Source organism: Triturus cristatus, chromosome 4_1, assembly GCF_964204655.1.
Source record: "Triturus cristatus chromosome 4_1, aTriCri1.1, whole genome shotgun sequence".
Lineage (NCBI taxonomy): Eukaryota > Metazoa > Chordata > Amphibia > Caudata > Salamandridae > Triturus > Triturus cristatus.
This window is the reverse complement of record NC_140585.1, coordinates 788,219,308-788,244,164: the sequence shown is the minus strand read 5'-3', so window position 1 is coordinate 788,244,164 and position 24,857 is coordinate 788,219,308. Positions and strand designations below refer to the sequence as shown.

The window sequence follows — 24,857 nt, the reverse complement described above, 5'->3', positions numbered from 1 at the left end:
AGTGGTAATCCCGGTGAACAAATTCTCAACACTTTCAGCGTATATAAGTAGGTCAAGACACTGACGGACAAAACATGTATTAGTAGCTAATGCCACTGAACATAACATTTGGATTCGTTGAACTGTTTACTGGGCTGCATGTGAAAGTGTTTTTATATTCACTTATTGGTGGTGCTGTGGCAGCACCGCATCCTGCGGAGGCATTTCACTTAGTTGACTTTTGGAACCTTTAGGCAATTTAATTTAATTTAATAATAGGTATCAATCACACTAAACATAATTAAGTGGCTATTCCAAAAGTGTTTATGAAATTGATCTGGAAAATTGCTTGTGACTGTTGCTGCGGTCCATCTACTGCACCGTGGTGCAGCATGCAGTATGACGACAGGCTTGATGCTGATACCAGCTGTCTGGTGGTGGCGAAAGGTCCAGATAGAGCACGTCACTTCTCAGATAGTGAGGTGGTCAATGACTTTCATCACACAAGAGACTGTGAATTTAACCACAGAGAAGAGTGCTTTGGTTGTCTGGTATCTCTCACTGACAGGACCCAACAACTGCCGTAGGCTCAAGCCAGCCCCCAAAGCAGAGAGCAGCCTTTGTCGTTAGGCTCTAATCCCTGATTCTGTGCATTTTACATTTTGAAAAAAAACTGAGCAAATGGCGGTTTCCGAAGAACATTATTTGATTTTATTTTTAAACACTTTGAGTAGTACATGGTCAAAGATACCTCAGCTAACATGTTTTCTTTTGACAGATTGAAGCAGTTTCAATCAAACTCCACTGCATTACAAGTTCTTTGAAGGACAATCTTCAACCACTTTATTATATCCCTTCGGTTCAATTCAGTTTATTTATTGTTTCAGATTGCAAGTAAACCATACACTGATGTTCAAAAAGTTAACAAACTGCTGATTCCCTAATTACATATAATACATTAAAAAAATAAAATTAAAACAAATCAGGATCATACAGATACAATTATGTTATTGTTGTTCTTGATTGTACAGGGAACCTAATAAAGTGTTGTGTGTAATAGTATTATTGTAAGACAACCATAATCTTCGATGGTCTTAGAATATCGATCCTACTCACTGACCTTGTCTGAACAAATTTAAAATGCATTCATAGGGAACATAAGCAGCATGCCTGTGGGCAAATGCACATAATGTATCCACAAATAACCTACAACAATCTAATTAAGTACTGTGTGTATTAGTAGTGTGAGCAACGCTAATCTTCAGTAGCCTCAAAATGTAAATCCGTCTTGCTGGCCTTGTCTGTGCAAATAGTTGCTAAAGTGCATTCATATAAAACACGGCCTAGAGATGCAGGGCGTCTGAACTAATAAAGACTTGGGCTGCATCTAGGTAGATACATGCAGCCTGTCTTCTAAAAAGCTGATGGAGGCAAATTACCTATTATACAAAAATTACAAAAAGAGCAGTTGTTGGTAAACTTAACTGTGGAAAAAGCTAATAAAGTGCTACATGAAACTCTAGTCTTGCTGAGATAAAGTGTCAGTCCTTTCCAACGGCATTGTCTAGACGAATGGTTTATAAAAATATATTCTTACAAAGCATGGTCATACCAGTGGTCAACCTTCACTGCCAGCAGGCCGTCAAAAGGACGACACTATAATATTTTTACTAATAGCCTGCCGCTCACATGTAAAAGGGAACCTCAAAGCAAACTTTGTCGGTGAGTAAATCGTGGCAGTAAAGAACCTTTCATAATCGATGTTTCAACTACCTCTAGAGTAGTAAAACGCAAGTGTCAATAATAAACATACTGCAACCTCAAAAAATGCTTTTGCGTGTACAAAGTGCAAATGCAATTTTAAAAGCAGAATTTCGAAACAATGATGGCAAATGGTCTTGCTTAATGAACAAGCTTGCTATGATAGTTAATCTCACGTCTCTATTTTGTATCCAATTGCTGGCTTTCCAGGCAGAATATATGTAGGATGCTACAACCTGGTAAATTTACGAACAATCTCTTCTGTAGCAAAGTTTTAGGTCATCATTGCAGTTCCTCATATTATGTTTCAAGAACAGAGGAAAGAGTTAAAATCTTCGAAAAGTTAATGACATAAAGGACAAGGATTTTTTTTAAAACCGGATCTGTAGGGTTCCTAATCTGAACCTAACATATAAAGCCCTTTTCTCTGATGTCACAATCCGGTCAAGGAATGGTTCCCAGCGAGATTCAGGCTTCAGAGCCAAATAATTTGTCCATAGAACACTTTTCTTAACCTCGAGTGTCTGCCTCATACAAGCCCAATATTTCTTTCTCACCAATTGTAATGTGGCTTTCTTTATTAGTCGTTTCTGGATTGCGCCTTGATTCTGAGCAGTCTATCAACGTCGGAATGTACTCAACGTGCCTGAATCAATCTATTCTGCTGCAATTGTGGTTTTTCAGGAGATACTTCAGGGTCTTCCAGTACTCAGCGAGGGCCGGGGTAGACCGGACTCGAACTCAGTAGCCTATAAAGTCTTCCACAAATATCATTCCCAGCTCCAATCTGAGTCATACCATTGGAGCTCCGAGGCCTTTATGTAATACCTGCCTCAAAACGAAATTACCCAATTTTTGTAGAGCCTGCACATTTGTGTGACCTGAGATTTAGGCACCATAAGAACTTTCTGCGACAGCTTTTGTTTTATATGCGGTAAGCACTGGCTTTATTAGACAATTTTTGCAGTTGTTTGTGAATCTCCATATTGCCTCATCCTGTTGGGACAATGTTGCCTTGGACTGGGCTGCTTGGGCACCCCAACGGAGCTGGTCATCAATCCGAATGCCCAACTAGTCATAGGTTTTAACTTGCTCGATGGGTTTCCCATAGATCCTGAAGATAGATTTTAATTTAGCTTCAGATTTTATTATCATAAATTTTGTTTGCTCAGTGCTGATAGTTAGCTTCCTTCTCCTACAAAATATTTCAAATCCTCCCAACAGCTGATGCATTGACAATTCTGTTCATTCCAGGATAACCGCATCATCTGTGAACATCAGGATTGGTATGTTCTCATTCTCCAGTTTACGTACATCGAGGCAGAAATCAGCAAGAAACTTCCCTATGCCATTGATGTAGAGGTTGAATAGGGCTGGGGCTAAAATGTAGCCCTGCCTATGCCTGTGTGTATACCAAACATACTTGTGCTTTCCCCCTTGCTTCCATATTTCACTGTTGCTGTGTTGCCAGTATGAAGATTGTTTATCAATCTTAATAGATTATTAGGTACTGCTTATTTCTCCAAAATGCTCCAATGAACTGACTGATCAACATTGTCAAAAGATGTCTTTAGGTCTAAGAAGTCGAGAAAAATGTAAGACTTCCACAGAACTGTGTACTTTAGGAAGATCATGTACAATCTCAAAATGTGGTCTATGGCACTCTGCCCCTTGCGTAAACCAACTTGGAGGTGCGACATAATGTTGTTGTCTTCCATCCATGACTCCAGCTGAGTCAACAGTAGTTTGCCGACTATTTTGCCTGCACTGTCCAGTAAAGAAATTGCGGGGTTGTCTCGTCTCCTTTTTTAGGTCTCGCCTGACCCAGCGCATGCGCTGGTCTGGCGAGACTTTTAGTAAGGGCTTCAAAAAATGCTACCATGTCCGGCCTACAGCTTGTAGGCATGTGTGCGGGTGCGCGCTTACGAGCAGAGGCGCCATCTGGCTTTCTTCGTCATGTTCATTAAGCGCATCGCTCGCAGCACACGATCGCGATTACTTGTCTTGGGCCAGAGGTGCAACTAGAGCCAAATTTCGTGGGGGGGGGGGCTAATTCTTTTAGCAATAGGCAGAGTGGAGATGCAGGGGCTCTAACAAGGGGTAACAAGCATTGGCATAGCCAATAGGTCTTGCCTTTGGGACCAAGGCTATTGTGCTGCACAACTAAATACTTATAAGGTCCCAAGGCTAGACCTATTGGCACTATAAACAATGCTTGTTGTGAATTGGCACTATAATGGAGGACCTCCAGGAGTCAGAACCCACACCTTCTGCCAATATGGCATTAAAAGCCACTGTCAAGGGGTCCAGCCACATGACCAAATTGTATTTAAATGCATTTGCTGGCACCTTGTCTGGGCTAGGCGCTAGTAGTACGAAGTAGGGGTACCAACCATCTAGTAACTTCTAGTAACTGATGTAACGTGTAACTGGTGTAACTGATGTAATTTTGTAATTTCTGTGGAACCTTATGTAAAGCACTCTGATACCTCCGGGTCTAGCCAGTGCTATATAAAACTCTCAAAATAAATAAAATAAATAAATCATGTTGCCTCTTTCGGGCTACTTAAGGGTACTTTTCTGTGTTGCCCTTTTCAACTTCAGTGGTCTTTCCATATAGCAAGATGAAGTGCTCTGCCCATCTTACAGGGCTCATATTGGCTTCCAGATTTCTGGACGGAGCCCCAGCGAATGATGTCCCAGTACTTGTTCGTATCCTTTTAGTCAATTTCGGCCTGTAGAGCTTATTCAGTCTTGGTACACTGGTTATTCTTCTTATATTTTATAAGTTGTTTATAGGCCCTTCTAGCTTCCAGCAATTGCGCCTCTCCCTCCACCACCCCAGATGTTCCTTCCCTTTTAAGGGCTGCAGAAAGTTATTTCTTCATTTTAAAGCAATCCTCATTATACTAATCAAGAAAGGAGTCTTATGGTATTAATTTCCCTCTTTCTTTGTGATCCAGTAATACTTGATTGGTAGATTTCTTAAAAGATTAGATCATCCGGGACTCTGGTACCTAAGCCTTCATGTTAAAGGCTTCGTGCAACACTTTACACTGCTGATTAGAGAAAAGATCAACTGTTTCCCATTTGATGGTAGCTCTGGAAAGTTATTTTCCTGTTTACGTTCAGGCTCAATTTACAGGCATGTGCAGATTTGGTCTGATACCATTACTCTAATTGAGTTTCTGGGACATTATATGGCAGTGGCTCTTGTGTTAGATGTGGCTATATTGTAATGGTGTTTTTTAAGTACAATTGTTATTGGCATATTAGTATACAATACAAATGGAACTAGCAAACAGTTGCATAGCCACCAAGACCCAAGATCCCTCCACCCCCTTGCTCTACTATAGCATTGTATGAATCTTGTTATGGGTTTTTCCCGTACTTTATTATGAGTTTACCATCGCAAAACTGCCATTGGCAATCTTGGAACTGTAAACCAATAATAAAGTATAACAAAAAGCATTTTAAAAAGTCTACCATGCATGCACCCTTATGGACAGCCATCTTTGAATGTTTCTGACATATTTTATCATTCTTTACTATTCTAAGATTGCTTATTAATTGGGTGCAATATGTCGGCCATTTTGAAACAACAAGGTGATGATAAAGTATGGAAAAACACGTTGCCATATTTCAACATTTTTTGCATGTTGCATATTTTAATATTCTTTAATGATGAAACATGGCAGACTCTTTGCTTCTAAAAGTGTCAAACCTTCTTGGAGCTTTAATGAATGATAAAACATGCAAAGAACATTGAAAGATGGCTTTGTATGGGTGCATAGACAGTCCGCCGTCTTTCAATGCTTTTGTCGTACTTTATCAGGCCGGCTGAACATCCATACACACTGCCAAAGTCAATAGTTCTGCTCCCGGCGTGCGCAGGGGCGGCAAGACTCAACCGTCTTTCTAAAGGCCCCAAACCTGAAAGTAAGTTAAAATCTAATTAATATAAACACTCGCCCGGAAAACATTCTAAGTTTGCCGCTTTAAATAAATAACCTTTCAAAATAGCACAGCATAAAAGCCCCTTTGAATCTGATTTACATGTAAAATTATAAACTTTTGCGAAATCAGATTTCCATTCATACACAAAAAAAATATTTCTGTTTGTTTTAAAAAGAGAAATGCTATCTAACCGAACAATAGAAAACAATCTATATATATCCTCACAACCTTCACACAGTACTTATCTGCAGGAGCAGCAGCAAAACAGAAGGCTGTGTTTTAGGGTTTCTGAGGTCTTGTTAATTCAGAATTCTAAAGTTCTATATTCTTTAAAGAAGCTGCTGGAGTAGTAGCACTAAAGATTGGTGCATAATGTTAGACTCCGGGTCTTGCCATAAAATCCTAAGGGAAATAAATGTGTGTTAGTGTTGGGTCCGACTGAGCAACTGACCGGTGAGTCCAGTCCAACATAGAACGATGCTCTAAAAACATTGCAATATCTAGCTCCAATAAGTAATCAATAATCATCCCAAATCAAAAGATCAATAACATCAAAACTCTGTCAACACCCTGCTTTATATTCCAAGATGATTCCCCTAAGCAGCTTGTGCCTTCCCAGCCTTCTGCAGCCACTGTAGATCTGGACAGACATCCTAGAGTTTAAGGACCTCTGTGAGTGGTCAGAGGTAAATGCTGCCAGACAATGGGGATTCCAGATCCAGTCAAAAAAATACTTTTTTAAATTTTTCACTTTGCAATTAAAACAGAACAATGCTTGTTCAGAGTTGCTGGCTTATGTTGCTGGTGGATGCGTCCAGTTCAGTGCTACCTAATAAACTCCTGAACATGCATGGATAATGTGACAAGGTTTTGAAAGCATGTGTCGTAGAATCTTACCGTGACACCCTTTACTGAGCAATTTAAAGTTCACATGGAACAGTTCAAATATTTAGAATTAGACTACACGTGTTTACATGTTTATATTTATTTCCCACCTGGGCCCCACGGTTATGGGCAGCATTCATAAATGACAAGTTGCACATGAATTACCCTCCCCGTCTTGGCTTGTTTAACAGCTCAGGGGGGTTTAAAGCTGATGAATAATCCAGTAGCGGCTCGTGGAGGGAGTTCGGTGGGGCAGTGAGGCGGGGCGGGGGAGGGGCAGGGTGGGGAAATGTAAACACCGGAATATGGATGAACGGAGGTAAGTACACATTTAAATTAATAAAACGAATTCCTTTGCGCGCACTGCATTTGGCGATGCAGCGCGCGCAACGAAATTCGTTTTATTAATTTAAATGTGTACTTACCTCCGTTCATCCATATTCCGGTGTTTACATTTCCCCACCCTGCCCCTCCCCCGTCCCGCCTCACTGCCCCACCGAACTCCCTCCACGAGCCGCTACTGGAATAATGTTACCTCTACCAATAAACGGAACTTCAGGCCAGCTAGCAAGCTTGGTAGAGGTACCTGACCGAAAGGAAGGAGATCGACGGAGTTTCGAACTAAAAGCATCTTAAAGCATAGGCGCTGGAAGTGGGGGTGCTGGTGTACCCCTAAAATAACCATGCTGAAGTTCGGAAGTTGGATGATCAATAAAGATGCCTTTAAATCTTGTTTTTATCTCGTCACAACCGCTGTGTGTTGAAAGACGGAGGTCAAATGTCAGTCTGTGTCCTCTGATAAACTGCTTATTCTTTTAACATGAAGATTGGTGTTTATTTTTCTTTCTTTGACTGCAAACGGAACGGATTTTGTCAAGTGGACTGTCTGACAATCTTGCTGTTGTACAGGGAGTGTGAAAGGAAAGGCTGTAGGATTTCAGTTTTGTTCCGAACACACAACAACATTTAAATACATGTAAATGAACTGTACAAATATTCAGCCGCGGCCCGTGGAGGGAGTTCCGTGGGGCGGTAAGGCAGGGCGGGGGAGGGGCAGGTTGTGGGGTTCTAAAAACCGGAATATGGATAATTGCAGGTAAGTAAACAATTAAATAAATAAAACGAATTTCGAAGCGTGCGCTGCATCGCATTTTGCGATCCAGCGCGTGCTACGAAATTCGTTTTATTTATTTAATTGTTTACTTACCTGCAATTATCCATATTCCGGTTTTTAGAACCCCCCACCCTGCCCCTCCCCCGCCCCGCCTTACCGTCCCACGGAACTCCCTCCACGGGCCGAGGCTGCAAATATTTTAAACTTTATTAGCTGTTAGACAAGCACAAATAAAGCAATTTGTTTTTTAATTCTGAAGTGCGTAGAAACAAAGATTTAATAGGATCAAAACAATTCAAGACACTTATTAGGTGATGTGTAAACGATAAATATTTACAGAAACCCGATTTCTATACATTATTGTTTGTGTGCTATATAGTTATAGCAGTAAGAGTGCATGTCAGAGCAAATTTTGTGCCCATTTCAAAACGTGGTGTCTGTAAATGAAATATGCACCACTGGCTACATACCACCTTTACATCTCTACTGCTGAATGGGCGTGACTCATTGGCTATGCTTGTTGTTTTGTGAAACAATTGGATTTTTCACATTCCCTATGACTTCAGTGATGTAACATTGCTGGCAGCACCCACACTCTGCAAATTGTTCCAGCACCACTGTCTTCCAGATGTCCAACTTTTCTTTCTGTTAATTGCCGTAAGCTCAATTAGTGAGAAGCGTGTAAACCTAAGGACAACTCGGTATGCCCACGGGTCTTAGGGTAAACAAATATACTCAAATAATTGTCCGATGGGGCTCGTTTGAGTGATCACCTCATATTTTACTCATAGGTAATGTAGTCACTCATATATATTTCTTCAGCATGTCTGAATTATCCTACAGAACAAGATTTCATTCTGGATTGGAATAAATCAAAATACTTATTTCTGTCATATTATGTGTGATAAAGTTACATGTAAATGTAATTGAAAGTACACCATTATAGTGCAGCTCAATGAGAAACCCGCCTCTGGACTCTGACATACCAGTGACTACTCTATACTGTTATGCATATATACATGTAACCCTTTATAGGTTTCTGCTGCCTTTTCCAGTATGGATTCCCCTCCTTTGCTTCCTCTTTCACTCAGGGGCTTCTTCCCTGCTCCTTTCTCCATTAGGAGATTCTTCCTCCATGTTCTGCCACAGCTTGAACATTCCCCTTGCCATATCACCCCTGCATAGTCAGAACAAGATTCTGCGAGCAGAGCTATCCTCTTCGTTTAGTTGCAACTGGGCAGCTTACCTCTGAGGCAGTGATTTCCTAAATAGTCCACAGTCGCTGTTTGTATGTATGTGAGCGGATGCACTTCATAGTAATTATGATCAGAGTGCATACACATGGCTGCTTCTAAATAGTAAGAATCACAATTTGGGGCGACATACGCCCCAATCCAAAGGCACAGCACTCTAATCCTTGAATCCTCAGTTAATGTTGAAACCAATTGATCATATTTTAAGACATGTAATCACTCGCTTACACAATTTTGTTCTCTTAACTCCCGTTTGATCCACAGGTGCAGTATCATGCCAATTTTCCAGATTTCTAATGTCATTGATGTGCCCATCCGGACCTCTTTACAATAACACGTACTGACGCATCTTATTCATCCAAAGGCAGCTTTTATTAAAATACCCAATGCATTCACGTATTATAATTGAGGTTTTGAAAATTGGCAATCCGTTCATGTTTAGAACAAAGTGGGAGGTCAAAGGTGCGTACCTCAGGGCGAACTTCAAATGTTTAAAAGAAGGCGTATACTTATGTGTAAGGAGTGCGAGTGAGTAGAAAGAGAGAGAACATCAGAGCAGTATTAGCAGTAAATTTCAAAAAGTAGGGGAAGTAAATAAGTACGAAAGAATCAGGCTGAGGGCTGTGTGTTCAACAAAGTAGCATTCCAAGGGGAGCCAATGGTGGAATAAAGTGGTGGTCTTTAAATTTAGAACTAAAAGGATTAGTCTGAATGTTGCCAGAGGCTTCGCACTATAAGTTGGGGAACGGAAGTTTCAGTTTATGGACAGAGTTAGCACAGCAAGCAGGGAGTTTTCAGCTTGGGTAAAGCAATTAGCATTCAGTTTAAATAATAGAAGTACAATTTTGCGTATTAGAAAATGATTGTGTAATTAATATGTGTGTTTATTATCACTTGTAGTTACCCCTGACGAAGGGCCCCAGTAGCCCGAAATGCATTGGGTATTTTAATAAAAGCTGCCTTTGGATGAATAAGATGCGTCAGTACGTGTTATTGTAAAGAGGTCCGGATGGGCACATCAATGACATTAGAAATCTGGAAAATTGGCATGATACTGCACCTGTGGATCAAACGGGAGTTAAGAGAACAAAATTGTGTAAGCGAGTGATTACATGTCTTGAGGCAAGATGGCGGACGCCTCGGCGTCCGAGTGAAACGGCATCGTTCACGGTCTCCCTGCTAGCTACTGCATAGTCATTTCAATCGGATCTGCGTCTCCTTTAGCTAAGCGGTTGATGTGCAGGATGACAACCCGTGATCAACCCGGGCACTACCAGTGAAAGAACTCCGGGCTGATACGGAGTGAGGGAGTCTGATGACTTAACTGAAGAGAGGCTGAGGGGAAAGCTCTTTTACCTGTAATGCGGCCAGATCTCCGATGCCTATTCCGCCGGTCACTCCTATACGCTTGGCGGCACTCAGCTGTTTTGTGTTGCGGTTTAGCGTTGGGCTTTCGGTCTGAGCTGGACTGTGCCTCTCTGGGAAGGAACGCTGTGGAGTTCAGTGATCTTGAGGGCAAGGCAGTTGTTTGCTTCCCCTGTTTTCAACCACAGCGACAGCGGCAGTGGCAGCGGCAGCCGAAAGCACAGGGGAAAGTGCAGTGTTTGAAACAAAGCACAAACATTGAAAATATTATGCCCTCCAAAAATCTGGCTGTTTCTAAATTCCGGAGCAGAAGAAATGCGAGGACGACTGCAGCAATGCAGGACACTGTGTCTCAGGAGAGGGTTAGAGGTATTGAAGATATCGGAAACCCCGGAAATCTTGGAACTAATTTGCCATCTGAAACCAGCCAGAACCCTGTACAGGTAATTCATGACTCTATTGACTCTAATAGCGCCTTAAATGTTGCTCAGCTCAATTTGACAGAACCCAGGCACAAATCCATTCATGATGATACTCACGAAGTAGTAGGGGATTCTGGGGGATGTAGTTCTGAGACTACCCCCAAAATCCCTGATATGGGAGGAGGAGCCTAGCGTGCAACCAAGATGGCCGCGTAGGTGCGAGGCTCCCGAGGACCTCCGCGACCTCCTACATTTATCCTGTCTTCATCCTGATTCGGTTGAGGGGACTGTGTTGGTGAACCTGAGCCGAGGTGGTACCCGTTTTCCGCATTTCAATCGGACCCCGTGTGCCGTGCTGGGCATCGATTGAAGTTTGCGGCCTGCTCCTCTCCTGACCCCGGACTAGAGTTGGGGGGTGATCCAGTGGAGAAGTGAACAACAACGGCGGGACGAGCCTGGCGAGTCGCGTACCTCACACTTTCACTTTCGCTTTTGAGCCCTCTTGCCATTGTCGCGAGTGGGATCATGGCCCTTCTGTGTGTGGTGGTTGCCTCGCTGGGGGACCCTGCCTGCCCTGCGGGGACCTGCTCCGCCTTTCTGAGGCGACCTCTGGGGTCCTTGGCCTCGACTGATCGCTCTCCGTGGTGGGACTCGTGGGTGTACGGGATACAGGACGATGGCGACGAAGCAGGATGGCGAGAGGCCAAAGGCCAAATCGACCCGGCGTGGCGCTGCAACTCAAGCCAACATTATGGATCGCTATACCCTGCCGAAGGGTTCTCCCGGCGGGTCGCATAAGTCCCCTGAGTGCCCCGCAGATGCCCCGGATTTGCCGACGGATCTGACTTTGCAGGACATCATGGGCGCCATCGCGGAGATGAAGACCTCGGTGGGTCAACAATTTGATACCCTGGCGCACAAACTCGACGCGATTCTCATCGATGTTAACCTTGTCAGGGCAGATCTTTCCATGACAAATGACAGGGTGGATTCTTTGGCTCACACCGCGTCGGGCCTCACGACTGAGGTGGCGTCCCTCCAGACGGAGCTACGTCGGCTCCGGCAGGCCAGTGCGCTCACGGATCGGCGACTGGAGGATTCCGAGAGTCGGGCCCGGAGGAACAACGTTCGCATTATCGGGGTGCCAGAGGGATTGGAGGATTCGGCGGCGGATCTCTTTGTGGAGGATCTGATTTCTAATCATCTGCAGCCTCGAGGTTTGAGTAAATTCTTTGCGGTGGAGAGGGCCCATAGAGTTCCTGGTGGCAAGCCGAAGGTCGGAGCTCCCCCGCGGCCTCTTATTGCCCGTATCTTCAACTTTCGGGACAGGGATGCGATCTTACAAGCTTCTAGAGTGCAGGGGCCGCTTAAGCTGGAGAACGTGGAGGTGAACTTCTATCCTGACTTTACTCAAGCGGTCCAGAAGCAGAGACTGGGTTTCATGGGCGTTAAGCGGCGGCTCCGAGATATGAACTTGAAATACGCCATGCTTTTCCCGGCCAGACTGCGTGTGGAGTCCGAGGGTCGCTCTCATTTCTTTGACCGTCCGGAGACGGCCGGGGACTGGTTGGACACTTTGCCTAGGGGACATGATCGAGAGGGTTTGGGGGCCGCGGGAGGAGAGTGCCCACTGGACCGGGCCAGCGGTATTGATACTGGGGCTAATTCCTGATGATGCCACCTTTCGGCTGTGCTCAGGGTTTCTTGACTGTCGTGCTTTGCTCCCCCTCCCGTGGAGGTTGTGGTGTGTCTCGAGGGGGTTCTCTTTCCTCCTCTAGGGGGTCTTTGTAGTTTAGTTCATGCAGGGGCGACAGGCACACTGCAAGTTGGGGGGGCTGTTTGGGCTCATGCAGGGGTGCAGGGAGGGGGGAGTTTTGTTTGGAATGTTGGGTTGGGGTTGGGTATTGTTTGTTTGTACCACAAGGCAGACATATTGTTGTGTTCTATTCAAGGTGCTCTCTGGGAGGGGGCAGATTGGTTTTGGCTGTGATGGGGGGTAGGGGACTGAGACTTCTTTCCTGGAATGATAACGGACTGGGGGACAGGATAAAACGGGGGGTGGTCCTGCAGTTCTTAAAACGGATTTCACCTGATATTGTGTTCTTGCAAGAAACACACCTTATTGGTAACTCCTTCTGTGCTATGAATAGGCGGGGCTATCGCCTTGTGGCCCATTCGGGCTTCACCTCTGGTTCGAGGGGTGTGGGCATTATGGTTAAAACCTCGCTCCCATTGGAGGTTGACGAGGTGCTCCATGATGACAGGGGGCGATATACGGCTCTGGTGGGTAGATGGGAGGGTAAAGTAGTTGTTTTGGTTTCGGTTTATGTCCCGCCGGGGTTGCAGACGACTACTTTTGCTGATTTGGGGCGCCTTCTTCTTGGGCTGCCGGAGGGTATCTTAGTGGTTGGTGGGGATTTTAATGCTGTGGTCTCCGGAACTGAGGATCGTCACCCACCCAGGGATCTCCCCCGGGCCCAAACTTGGTTGTCTGGCCTCTTAGATACCCTGGGTCTGGTGGATTGTTGGCGGCTAAAACATCCTGCGCAAGTACAATACACCTTTCATTCCGGGGCTCATGGTAGTCTTTCGAGACTTGATTATGTTCTGATGCCAGCGGCACAGGCGGGGAGGGTCGGGGAGGTGCGGCATCTTGCTCGGGGTATTTCAGACCACTCCCCTCTCTTGTTGCACTTTGATATTGTCCCGGGGATGGAGGGGAGGGTGGTCCCGATCAACCCCTGGTACCTGCGTAATCCCGCGATTCGCGCAGATTTGATTAAATCCCTTGAGCAATATTTTGGAGATAATGTGGGATCAGTGTCATCTGCTGTTTCTCTGTGGGAGGCGTTCAAAACGGTACTCCGGGGGGAGGCCCTGTCCCTCATTTCCCACTCCAAGAGGTGTGAGCGGGAGGGGGTGACCCGTATCGAGTCTGAGATAACTGAGTTGGAGGGTGACCTGGATTGTGGTGTCACGGACGACAAACTGCATGCTCTCAGGATCAAACAAGAGGACTACAAGGCCCTAGTCACCGAGGCGGCCAGGGGCCTGAGTAGGGAGCAGCAGGGGCGACTGTATGATATGGGTGATAAAGCTGGAAAACTGATCGCGTGGCTGGATAAAAAGGAGAGAGCGAGTCGAGTTGTTCCGCTGGTTGAGAGAGTGAAGGGTGTGTATGTTACTGATCCGTGTGAAATTGTTGATTGCTTCGCAGAGTATTTTCGCGGGGTGTATTCCCCGGTATCTTCTCGCTCGGAAGAGGATTCCCGCGACCTGCTTAAAGATATTGCGTTGCCTTCCCTTTCGGAGGAGGATAAATCGTTGATGGACGCGACTCCGACGTCTGAGGAGATCGCTCTGGCCATACGTTCAGTCGCCTCTGGCAAGGCCATGGGTCCTAATGGCCTTCCCATTGAATTGTACAAATTGCGGCCGGATACATTGGCGCCGCATCTTCGTGATATGTTCCTCGCGGCCCGGGCGGCGGGTTCCCTCCCGCTGGACCAGCGTCTAGCCACTATTGTGGTTATTCACAAGGAGGGGGGGGCCGCGTGATCGGGTCACTTCTTACAGGCCCATTTCGCTTTTGAATGCGGAACCCAAAATTCTGGCCAAGGTGCTGGCTAATCGGCTGGTCAGCGTGGTGTGCGACCTGATCCATCAGGACCAGTCCGGTTTTATCCCTCATCGCAACACCGCGCTTAACCTGCGGCGTCTGCATGCGGTGCTCTCGAGGGTTCCGTTCATGCGTGAGCCAGCCATTTTGGCGTCCCTGGACGCCACTATGGCATTCGACACGCTTGAGTGGCCATATATCTGGGCGACGCTGGAGAAGTTTGGGTTTGGCCCGGGATTCATTGGCTGGGTGAAATTGTTGTATTCCGGCCCGCTAGCCCAGGTGGTGGTGAATGGTAGAGTGTCGGCTCCTTTTGAATTGGGTAGGGGCACGCGACAGGGTTGCCCGCTGTCGCATCTCCTCTTTGCGCTCGCCTTGGAGCCCCTGGCGGAGTGGCTGCGGTGGCACACTTCGATTTGTGGTCTCCGATGGACTCCTGAGTATGAGGATCGAGTCTCTCTCTACGCGGACGATATTCTTTTGTATCTTGCTTCCCCGCGTGAATCGTTGATTGTGTTAGTGGATGTGCTGAATTCCTTTGGCCGTAACTCAGGCCTAGTCATCAACTGGGCTAAATCCTGTGTATATGTCCTCTCAGGGGAGGCCCCTATCCTCCCGCAGGGTTGTCCTATCCAGGTTGCTCAACAAGGATTTAAGTATCTGGGTATTTTTATTACCCTGGACTCTGCGGCCCGATACACACAGAACCTACTCCCCCCCTCCAACGTTTGAAGGCGGATGTGGCCCGTTGGAGGCGCTTGCCGCTCTCGCCGCTCGGCCGGGCGGCGCTGTTTAAGATGATGTCGTTGCCACGGTTTCTATATGCCTTGCAAAACACGATGGATGTCGTTCCGGCTAGTTACTTTCGGGAGGTGGAGGGTCTGCAACGCCAACTGTTTTGGGATGGGAGGCCGCGGATCGCCCTTGCGAAGCTGACGCTCCCGTGGTACGATGGGGGGGTCGCCCTCCCCGACATCAAACGTTATTACTGGGCCTCCCAGCTGGCTGCGATAAACCACGGGCTTTATGGGCCCGCCCTTAATCCGGCTTTTGAAATGGACAAATTGTTGTTGCCGGGTGGCGACTACAATCGGGCGCTCTACTCTAGATCGCTCGACGCACGTTTGACTGGTCCGACACGGGTCACGGTACGGGTGTGGCATGCGGCAAACTCGGCGATGGGGTGGAAAGATCGGTTGACCCAGGCGACGCCACTGTATGCCTCTGAACGACTGGGTTGTTTGTGGACGACGAAAGGCTTCGAGAAGTGGGACACGATCGGCATTAGCAGGGTGGGCGATCTTTGGACGAAGGGGGGATTTAAAACGTTTGATGTGCTGAAAGCGGAATACCAGCTGCATGACAGGGAGTACTTCCGGTATGTACAGGTTCGCCACGCGTTGTCTTCCGTGTTCCCGGAGGTCGCGTCCATCCCGGAGTGCTCCCCCTTGGAGGATAGAGTGCTAGATGGGCATGTACTGGATGGCACTATCACATTGATCTATAAAAAGCTCATCAACGATCGCTCGGGACTGCTTGCCGCCCTCCGTGAGGCATGGGTCGCTGATGGATTGGAGCTGGACGACGAGGATTGGGTATCTGCGGTGGCCTCCCGAAAGAGGTGGCCATACCGGCCCGCCTTCGTTTCGTCCAGCTCAAAATACTCCACAGGGTTTACGTTACGGGACCGGGCCTGATGCGCATGGGATACGCGGTGGATGGGATGTGTAAGCGTGGGTGTGGCATGTTAGGGACCTTCCTCCACATTTTGTTGGAATGTCCGGAGGTGACTCGATTCTGGCGTGGTGTGCATGAGGTGTTGCAAGCGGTCACGCATGTTGCGCTGCTCCCTGAGGCTAGGAGGTGTCTGCTGAATGTGTGGGAGCCGACTGATTATACGGTGACACAAACGTGGTGGGTGACATTGGGATATATGGTGGCCAAGCGTGACATAGCACAATTGTGGGGCTCCCAGAGGTCACCCACGATTTCGGTATGGAAGGAAAATATGGATTGGTGTATGTTCCGAGAAAAGGTTGTGTATGTGGCGAGAGGTAAGCCTGGGAAATGGGTAAAGGTGTGGGGCCCCTGGAACTCCTACCGTGGCGGGATCTGTACCCCGCCACTGACGCCCGACCTGGCGGCGGCCCTGTCTCCCTAGTCTGCACATTCTCTTGACTCTGTGTTACCGTAACCACTTTGTTTCTGCCCCTGCCCTTCCCCCCCTCTTATTCTTGTAGGTTGGTAGAGCCCTCCCGAGGGGAGCACATACTGTTGCCTAGATTTTTGCCGCCTTGTGGGTTTGTTTCTCGTTTTTTCATTTAAAATGAAACCGCCATTTGGGATGTTTGGGCAATGTGGCCGCAAATGATTTTTGATCTGTGGGACTTTTTACTGCTTGCTGCTTGTGTTTATGAATATGTTTCATGGTCTCACTGTCTACTAGCGGCCGGCCTGAAGGTTGTAGGCCCATACTTGTATATCTCTTGAAATCTGTAATAAAGGTTTCCAAAAAAAAAAAAAAAAAAATCCCTGATATGTTTGCTCTAAAAAAAAACATAAAAACTGCCAAGACCAATAAAGGCTCATGTTCTAAGGTTGACACTGTTTTACAAAGGAGGATAAGAAAGTGTGTAATAATACTGACAAGGCCGTACCCAGAGATAACGACATTCACTCTCTGGTACTCCCACACCAAAGTGTTGAGGTGCTCGAACCTGTACCCGAAGTTGCTGAGACTCCATTCCCAGTTGAGGATACTGAATCAGTCGACTCTGCTGGTAATTTTTATTCTATGACCGACCTGTCGGTGGCTCTGGATCCCGAAAGTCAGATGGTCCAGGTGGCTCAAGCGGAATGGAGAGATGATCTAAGCGGCAGGAGCACGGGCTCATTGCCGGAGTCACTGAGTCTGGATGATCATGAGAATGGGAGCGATGAGGAGGAGTCTCAGGATGGGGATGATGACGTTCCCCAACACAGATTTGATAATGGTACTGTCGAAACTACAGTAGTTGCAGCGGATGGGGTAGATGGAACCAGCTCTTTGAATATGATGGCAGATAAAAATTCTGCGACTCCAGCCACCACACTAGAAACACTTTGTCAACTTATGATCCAGCACCGGGAGGAGACAAGGACAGAAAACCTACGTACACAGGGTGCTGTCCGGCGTCTCCAGAACAATCTTAGGAAGGTTGCAAAATCTTGTGGTGAGATGACTGCTAGAGTGACTGAAGCTGAAGGTAGAATATCAGCAATTGAAGACACCGTGACAAATCAGCAAAAGCAAATTGCCTCAATGGCTGGATTGAGAGATGAAATAAACTGGAAACTGGTTGATTTGGAAAATAGGTCACGTCGGAACAACCTCCGAATCCTAGGGGTTCCTGAGGGAAGCGAAGCAGGGAATATAAGGCAATTTGTTATTGATATGTTCTCTGAGGCTTTCCCTGAATTAGTACAATGGAAATGGAATATTGAACTTCAACGGGTACACAGGTTTCCATTTCAGAGAAACTCCAGGTCTGACTCTAACGCAAAACCTAGGGCAATTCTGATCTGCCTTAATAACTTTCTTGCTAGAGAGGCTCTTTATGACTTGGCCAGGCCTGACCGGAAAAGAAGGGGAAAGGGTGTGGATTTTTTCGTTCGACCAGACTATTGCCATGTCACTGTTGAGCAACGTTGGCAGTTTCGACAACTAATCCCCGCTTTTCAAGATAAAGGTGCTCAGGCTTTCTTGTTGAATCCCTCTAAGCTTAAGGTGATATTTAAGGAGAGATCTTACTATCTGACTTCAGTAACTGCTGCCAAAGATCTTCTGGCTTCTCTTTGAATTGACTGAATATTTGAATATTTGTTGTATATTTGGTATTTTTTTCCTAAGCCCAAGCTGGGTAAAAACAAAAATGAAGAACGAGGGAGGAGAGTAAGAGACCTTAGAATGAAAAATAGGCTCATAGTTAAAAAATAAAAAAAAATCTTTTTTGGCTCCATAGTGATGGAATAATATGGTAATTTTAATATTACAAATTTTTGGAGCCATATTGAATGGGTGATAATAGAGTCATTTAGAAGGTTTATTAAGAAAGATGATGGCAGGGAGACTTTAGATGCTTTTTTTCACTCCATCGTTTTCAGGGACTGTTAGTCCCTATGCCTCTAGTGGGTTGGGGTCAAGGGGGTGGGGTAGGGGAAGGGGGGGGGCGGAGGGGGGAGGTCACTAAGGTGGGCAGGGGGGTGCAAGCAAAATCAGAAAAAAGAAAAAATGAGTGATGGTTTGATTTTTGTTTCAGCGATGATTTTCGTTTTTCTTAGGTTTGAGGATGTTGTAAAAAGACTCTCAATATTGAATATAGGTAATCAAATGGTATATTGTCAGAGGCTCATTAGGATGAACAGTTTGGAACACTATATAATTATTAAAGATGGCTAAGCTTCGGGTTTGTTCATGGAATATTTGTGGAATTAATAATAGAAAGAAAAGGGGCGTATGTAACCAGATTATACAGACTATGAAGGCAGACATAATCTGCCTTCAAGAGACTCACCTCACGTGGAGTAACAGACATCTATTTAAAGATCTGGGGCTGCAATTACTTGCCTGTACTAAGCAAGGAACTACTACAAAAGGGGTGGCAATTCTTATGAAGCATGGCAGAGGTTGCTTGAAACGCACAAAGGTCGATCAGTATGGGAGATGGGCGATAATAGAAATACAAATTGATGCTAAATTATGGACAATATGTTCAGTCTATGCTCCAAATTCAGATGATCCTGAGATTCTGAATTACCTGAGTGTAGAATTGGCTGATTGGCCCCCGTCACTCATCTTTTGTGGGGACCTAAACATCCATCTTGATGGGGGGTTGGACATATCTGGCAATTCATTATACTTTGGGTCAAAAAAGAGGGTATTCAAAGCATTAAAAGGCCTAATCTCGGAGTATGGGTTAAGGGATGTAGGATATGCAAAAAATCCTTTATCACCTGGTTTTACTTTCTTTTCTAATCCTCATCAGAAATTTGTACGAATAGATTATTTCTTTTTAGATTAAAGACTTATTAGCAATACCACAGTTGAAATTTTTCCTCGAATAATATCGGATCATAATCCGATATTAATAGAAATAACTCCGGAGGATAGTCCTAATTTAACAATAAGATCCTGGTCATTTGACCGCAAACTGCTAGCAGACCCACTCTATAGCGACACAATGAAGAAATGGATTAAAGAGTTTTTTTTCTTCAATAGAGGGAGTACATCCCCCCAGATTGTGTGGGATGCTTTTAAAGCTGGTGTGCGTGGTCAAACACTCTCCTACTCAATTAAGAAACAACGGCAGATAAAAGAGAAAATAGATGAAAATATTAATTTAGTAAGAGAATGGGAAGAAAAATTAATGACAGCTATTCTTAGTCAGCAAGATACTGAACAGATTAAGACTACCCTTGATATATATAAGGCCAAGGCCTATGAAATATTTGCAGATAAACTTGCGGAACAGGTAGCAACATTTAGATCTCGAGTTTACGAAATGGGAGAGAATGCTGGTAAAATTTTAGATAAGAGAACCAGAGAGAAGGATATTTCTAATAATATTAGTGCTATTCAAGCTGAAGACGGTAAGATTCATAGCCATCCGGATAACATTTTAGAGGTATTTCGGCAATTTTACTCTCATCTTTATAAGGATGATGGCTTGGTATATTCTTCAGATTTATTAATACATTTTCTTGGAGAAAATAATTTCTCAAAGCTGTCTGATCAACAAATCTCGTTTTTGGAAGCAGATATTACATGGGAGGAAATAGAAGCAGCACTGCTTTCTTTGGCTATGGGAAAAGCTATGGGACCTGATGGCCTGCCTCTCGAGCTTTTTAGGATTTTTAGAAATATCTTACAGGAAGATTTGTTGACCACATTTCAGGAAGCTCAGAGGGGGCATCCACCATCTTCCTGGAACCAATCTATTTTGATGGCATTTCTTAAAAAGGATAAACCACCCTTGAACCCAGCGTCATTCAGACCAATATCCCTGATAAATGCCGACAGTAAAGTTTTTTCTAAAATATTGGCCACCCGTATGTCAACAGTGATACCATCTATTGTGTCACGATGGCAACATGGGTTTATCCCTAATAGGGATACGGCGGACCATGTCCGAAGAGTCATCGCTATGATGGATTGGGCACAAGCAACTAACACGCCATTGGGAGTCACCCTGTTGGATGCCGAAAAGGCATTCGACAGGGTGGCCTGGCCGTATCTTTGGGATATTTTGGCTTTGAAAGGCTTTGGGCCAAAAATGATAGATGCATTAAAATCTCTATGTCAATCACCAACATCATCCGTAAAACTTGGATCTAACATCTCTAGGCCGTTCGGTATTTTTCGGGGCACCCGTCAAGGTTGTCCATCATCTCCATTGCTGTTTTCTATATATATTGATGTTTATCTTAATAAGTTAAATCAAGAGAGGGCAATAAAACCAGTGGATGTAGCAGGTATTTCATATAGAGCATTGGCTTATGCTGACGATGTAGTGGTTCTTACTACAGATATTACAAGCGCAATGCCCAAAGTTGAAGAGATAGCAGTTGAGTTCGGAACTTTTCGGGTTATAGGCTAAATTCGTCAAAGACTCAGATCTTATTTGTTGGCCAGAACCCACCTACACATCTCAACATAGTCCCCATTGCAACCTATCTTGGAATTAAAATCACTACCCCGATCTCTGATATTCCTAAACTTAACTTTACCCCTATTCTTAAAAAAGCAAATACAACACTGGAACGCATTGATCATTTACATCTTTCTTTGCATGGCAGAAACAATGTATTAAAAATGCTGATTCTTCCTCGGTTTTTGTATCTTTTTCGAACAATACCTTTGGAGTTTCCTATAGAATTTTTCAAACAAATGGATAGCATAGCTGGGAGATTTTTATGGGGATATAGACGTCATCGAAGAGCCTTTAAAAAACTGATTCTCCCAAAGGCCAGAGGAGGCTGGAATACTCCACATTTTTTATTTTATTTTTTAGCTTCTATACTTCAATTTATTAATCCTCTAATTATTGGCTCTAAAGCTCCACTTAATGATGCACACTCCCCTTCTATATACGAATTTTTTTTGGGGGTCGAAGCTCGTGGCTGTCTCTTGAAGAATATTGAACCTAGTTACTTTAAGAAAATTAAATTTAAGACTATAACTGCTGCATATCGGGCATGGAGAATTATAAAAAGATATGTGGAGATCCCAAAAATTATGATATATACTCCGCTCATATCTAAGCATATTTTTCCATGTATTTTTAGGGATCATGTCATGAAAAAATGGAGTAACTTAGGAATTAACTATCTAGGTGATCTTTGGGATAATCATGATATGATCTCTTTTCAAGATCTTCAAATTAAATTTAATGTTCCAAAATCTGATTATTTTAAATATTTTCAGTTACATAGTTATTTTAAAACTTTATCACCTGATGAGTGCGCAGGGTTAAAGAAAATATCTTTGATTGAATCTCTATATACTAAACGAAGGATTGGCTTCTTCTATAATCAATTAATTGAATTCTGTAAGGATGATATCCCTTTAATACTGGACCGCTGGGCACATAAATTGGGTATGACAAATGTGTTGGTGGAAGATTCCATTCATATGGCCAATGCCATCTTATTGACGGGCAGATCACGCACCCAGCACTATATGGTCATATTTGATCTATATCATACTCCGGAAAAACTTTTTAAATGGGGTGCTACATCTGGGACGGCCTGTAAGAGATGCTCACTTGAAGCCGCAGACGCATGTCATATGTTTTTTTATTGTCCATGTCTTTCGTTAATAATTACTGAAATACAAACATTTATGTCTAAAATCTTTGACAGTAATATTATATTGACTGCAGAATTGGTACTTATAGGGATCTCATCTGTCAATATGGATGTTGACAGGAAAAAGCTGATCTTTATTTGCATGTCTCTTTTTCGTGCCTGTATTACTCAGGTTTGGAGAAACCCAGACCCTCCGTTATTTTATACATGGAGGGCACGTCTTCTGGCGATGTACAATTTGGAACATGCTATTTATGCCGCAAAAAGTTGTAAAAAAAGATTGCAGGGTGAAAAAATATGGGCCCCGGTATTGCATTGGATTCAGGCAGAACTGGCTGTCTAAGGGGGAGGGAGAGAGAAGAAAAGGGGGGGTGGAAGGATTTTTTTTTTTTTTGGAGATTGATATGATGTCTTTTTTTTTTTGTATGTACCTCTGGCTAATGCATTACATTGATATATGCCCTGATTATGTTTGTATAGTCATATTAACTGTACTCTTGTTGCTGATTTGCTTGCAATAAAACTAATAAAATTAAAAAAAATAAAAAAAAAAGCGAGTGATTACATGTCTTAAAATATGATCAATTGGTTTCAACATTAACTGAGGATTCAAGGATTAGAGTGCTGTGCCTTTGGATTGGGGCGTATGTCGCCCCAAATTGTGATTCTTGTTATTTCAAGTGCCAATGGGCAAGGCACTTTTTTCCGAAGAGCACGCATCAATGCATCATGAGGATTAATTCAAGGACTACTTTGTGAATAGGTGTGCATTCCCTTTTCTGAAACAAGTAGAAACTACAATTATTGCCCTACCTGGGTTTGCACCCGCCCGAATCGCGATAAAAGGAATGAAGAAGGAATATTGCGGAGGTCGTTTTTTCCCTAAGTTCGGCGGAAGATCACATCCAGACAGTATTGTAGTATCCTGGTCTGGTATGGTTAAGATGTGCCAGTGGAATGCTGACAGTGTGATGCTGGATGGAATGTTGGGAGTGGGAATGGACAGTTGGAGAAGGGCTGAGCACCTGGAAGGTTGCTCCTGGTGGGGCTAATTACCTGTTGAATACCTGCTTAACTCTGGCTATATACTGGCTAATGATCGCTAAACTCTGATCCTGTAACCAACTTCAATAAATCTACATGAAACTACTTCCTGGATTCTGGCTTAATTACTACAATTTTATGGCGACGATTTGAACTAAAGAACCTGCGTCTGCTACCTCTGTAACCTTCAACTTCAAGTCCACCTCAAGTCTGCAGTATCTACTCTCAAGCTAAAGCAACTCATGTAACTACAGCTGCGATTTCTCAACCAACTGGCACATCATAGCCCCACCAGTGACCTCTACAACGGTCGCCCTCTACGCTTCTGTGCCAGTTCCTGTTTTAACTGCAGCTCAAGTCTCTGGTTGCTGTCAAGGGAGGGTAAGCCTCTGCTGTGCCCTCAAGAGAGGGTAAGCCCAACGCCTTTATCAAGTGCTGTGCCCTTTGCTGTGCCCTCAAGAAAGGGTAAGCCTGTGCTGTGCCCTCAGGAGAGGGTAAGCTTGACAATTTACTACGTCCTGTTCTGTGCTGTGCCCTCACGACAGGGTAAGCCTGTGCTGTGCTGTGCCCTCAAGAGAGAGTAAGCCTTTGCTGTGCCCTGAGGAGAGGGTGAGCCTGACTCTCTACAACGTTTTGTTTCATCACCTGTCCTTTCCAGAGACCACAAAAACAAATTGCGCGCAACAAGATAAGGCGCTGCTTCTGCGTACTTTTTATATGACCCAGCGTCATGCTTTGTGGTTTGGTAACAGTCTATGGCATTTGTTTAAAACTCAAGAACTGTTCCTGTTGCCTCTACTGTGTTTCAAGATTCAAGGAACAAGAAATGTACTGTGCCAGCTCTTTCAACACAAGTGACAGGTGTTCAGTGACTGTTTTTAATCGATCTTCTGTTTTCAACTTTGCATCCAGAAAATGAAGCTGTCGTCGTTTATACAACTTTGCCCTCGCTGTTGTCTTCCCACACTGAGATCGTTAGTTTTGTGCATTTTAACCGTGTTGGAGGTTTGGGAGAGTTGAAGTTTCACGCTAATCTAAGTGAGGAGTTCCGGCATATTTTCGATCTGCGTGGACATTTTTACACAGGGACAGAGTGGTGGGCGTGTGGTTTCGTGTTTTTCAACCATTTGAGATGTGCCTACGTTGGTGATTTCTGGGGTGAGTTTATCTTTGTTTGTACTTTGGCCCCAGTTGCACCCTCATCATGTGGCAGTTCAACCGTCATCACTGTCATTCAAAGCGGGCGCGCACGAGCCATGCAAATCACGCGCTTACCTGTCCACTCTTCTCGTCCCGCGCTGTTCTCTTCACAGTCCCCACGTCACCTCCAACTCGGATCCTTCATGCTGCTTTGTGTCGTTTTGGTGCACGCTGATGCCGGGAGTCACCCGGCACAGCGTAAAAAAACGTGCCGCCATCTTGGAATCTTCTGCCTCATTTTCTATTGCATGAAGTGTCATCTTGCCAGCCACGATATCAGTTCTGCCAACCACGGTAAATAAAGTTAATTAAAGCTTTAACCTGTCAGGAACGCCGTCGTGGGATTCATCTCGTCTTTTTACTTTCAACGACTTTTAGGTACTTTTCTTTTCCGTTCTCATTATAGACGCTCT

The 24,857-nt window shown here is 44.7% G+C and overlaps 1 protein-coding gene and 1 long non-coding RNA gene across 3 annotated transcripts in view; one reads left to right on the top strand and one right to left on the bottom strand.

Moving 5' to 3' along the window:
* Positions 1-24,857, bottom strand: part of LOC146855532 (uncharacterized) — a 552,836-nt gene that overhangs the window by 207,497 nt on the left and 320,482 nt on the right. The window lies entirely within an intron of this gene.
* SLC38A1 (solute carrier family 38 member 1) overlaps positions 1-24,857 on the top strand; it is a 408,924-nt gene that overhangs the window by 307,265 nt on the left and 76,802 nt on the right. The gene's annotated exons all lie outside the window — the stretch shown is intronic.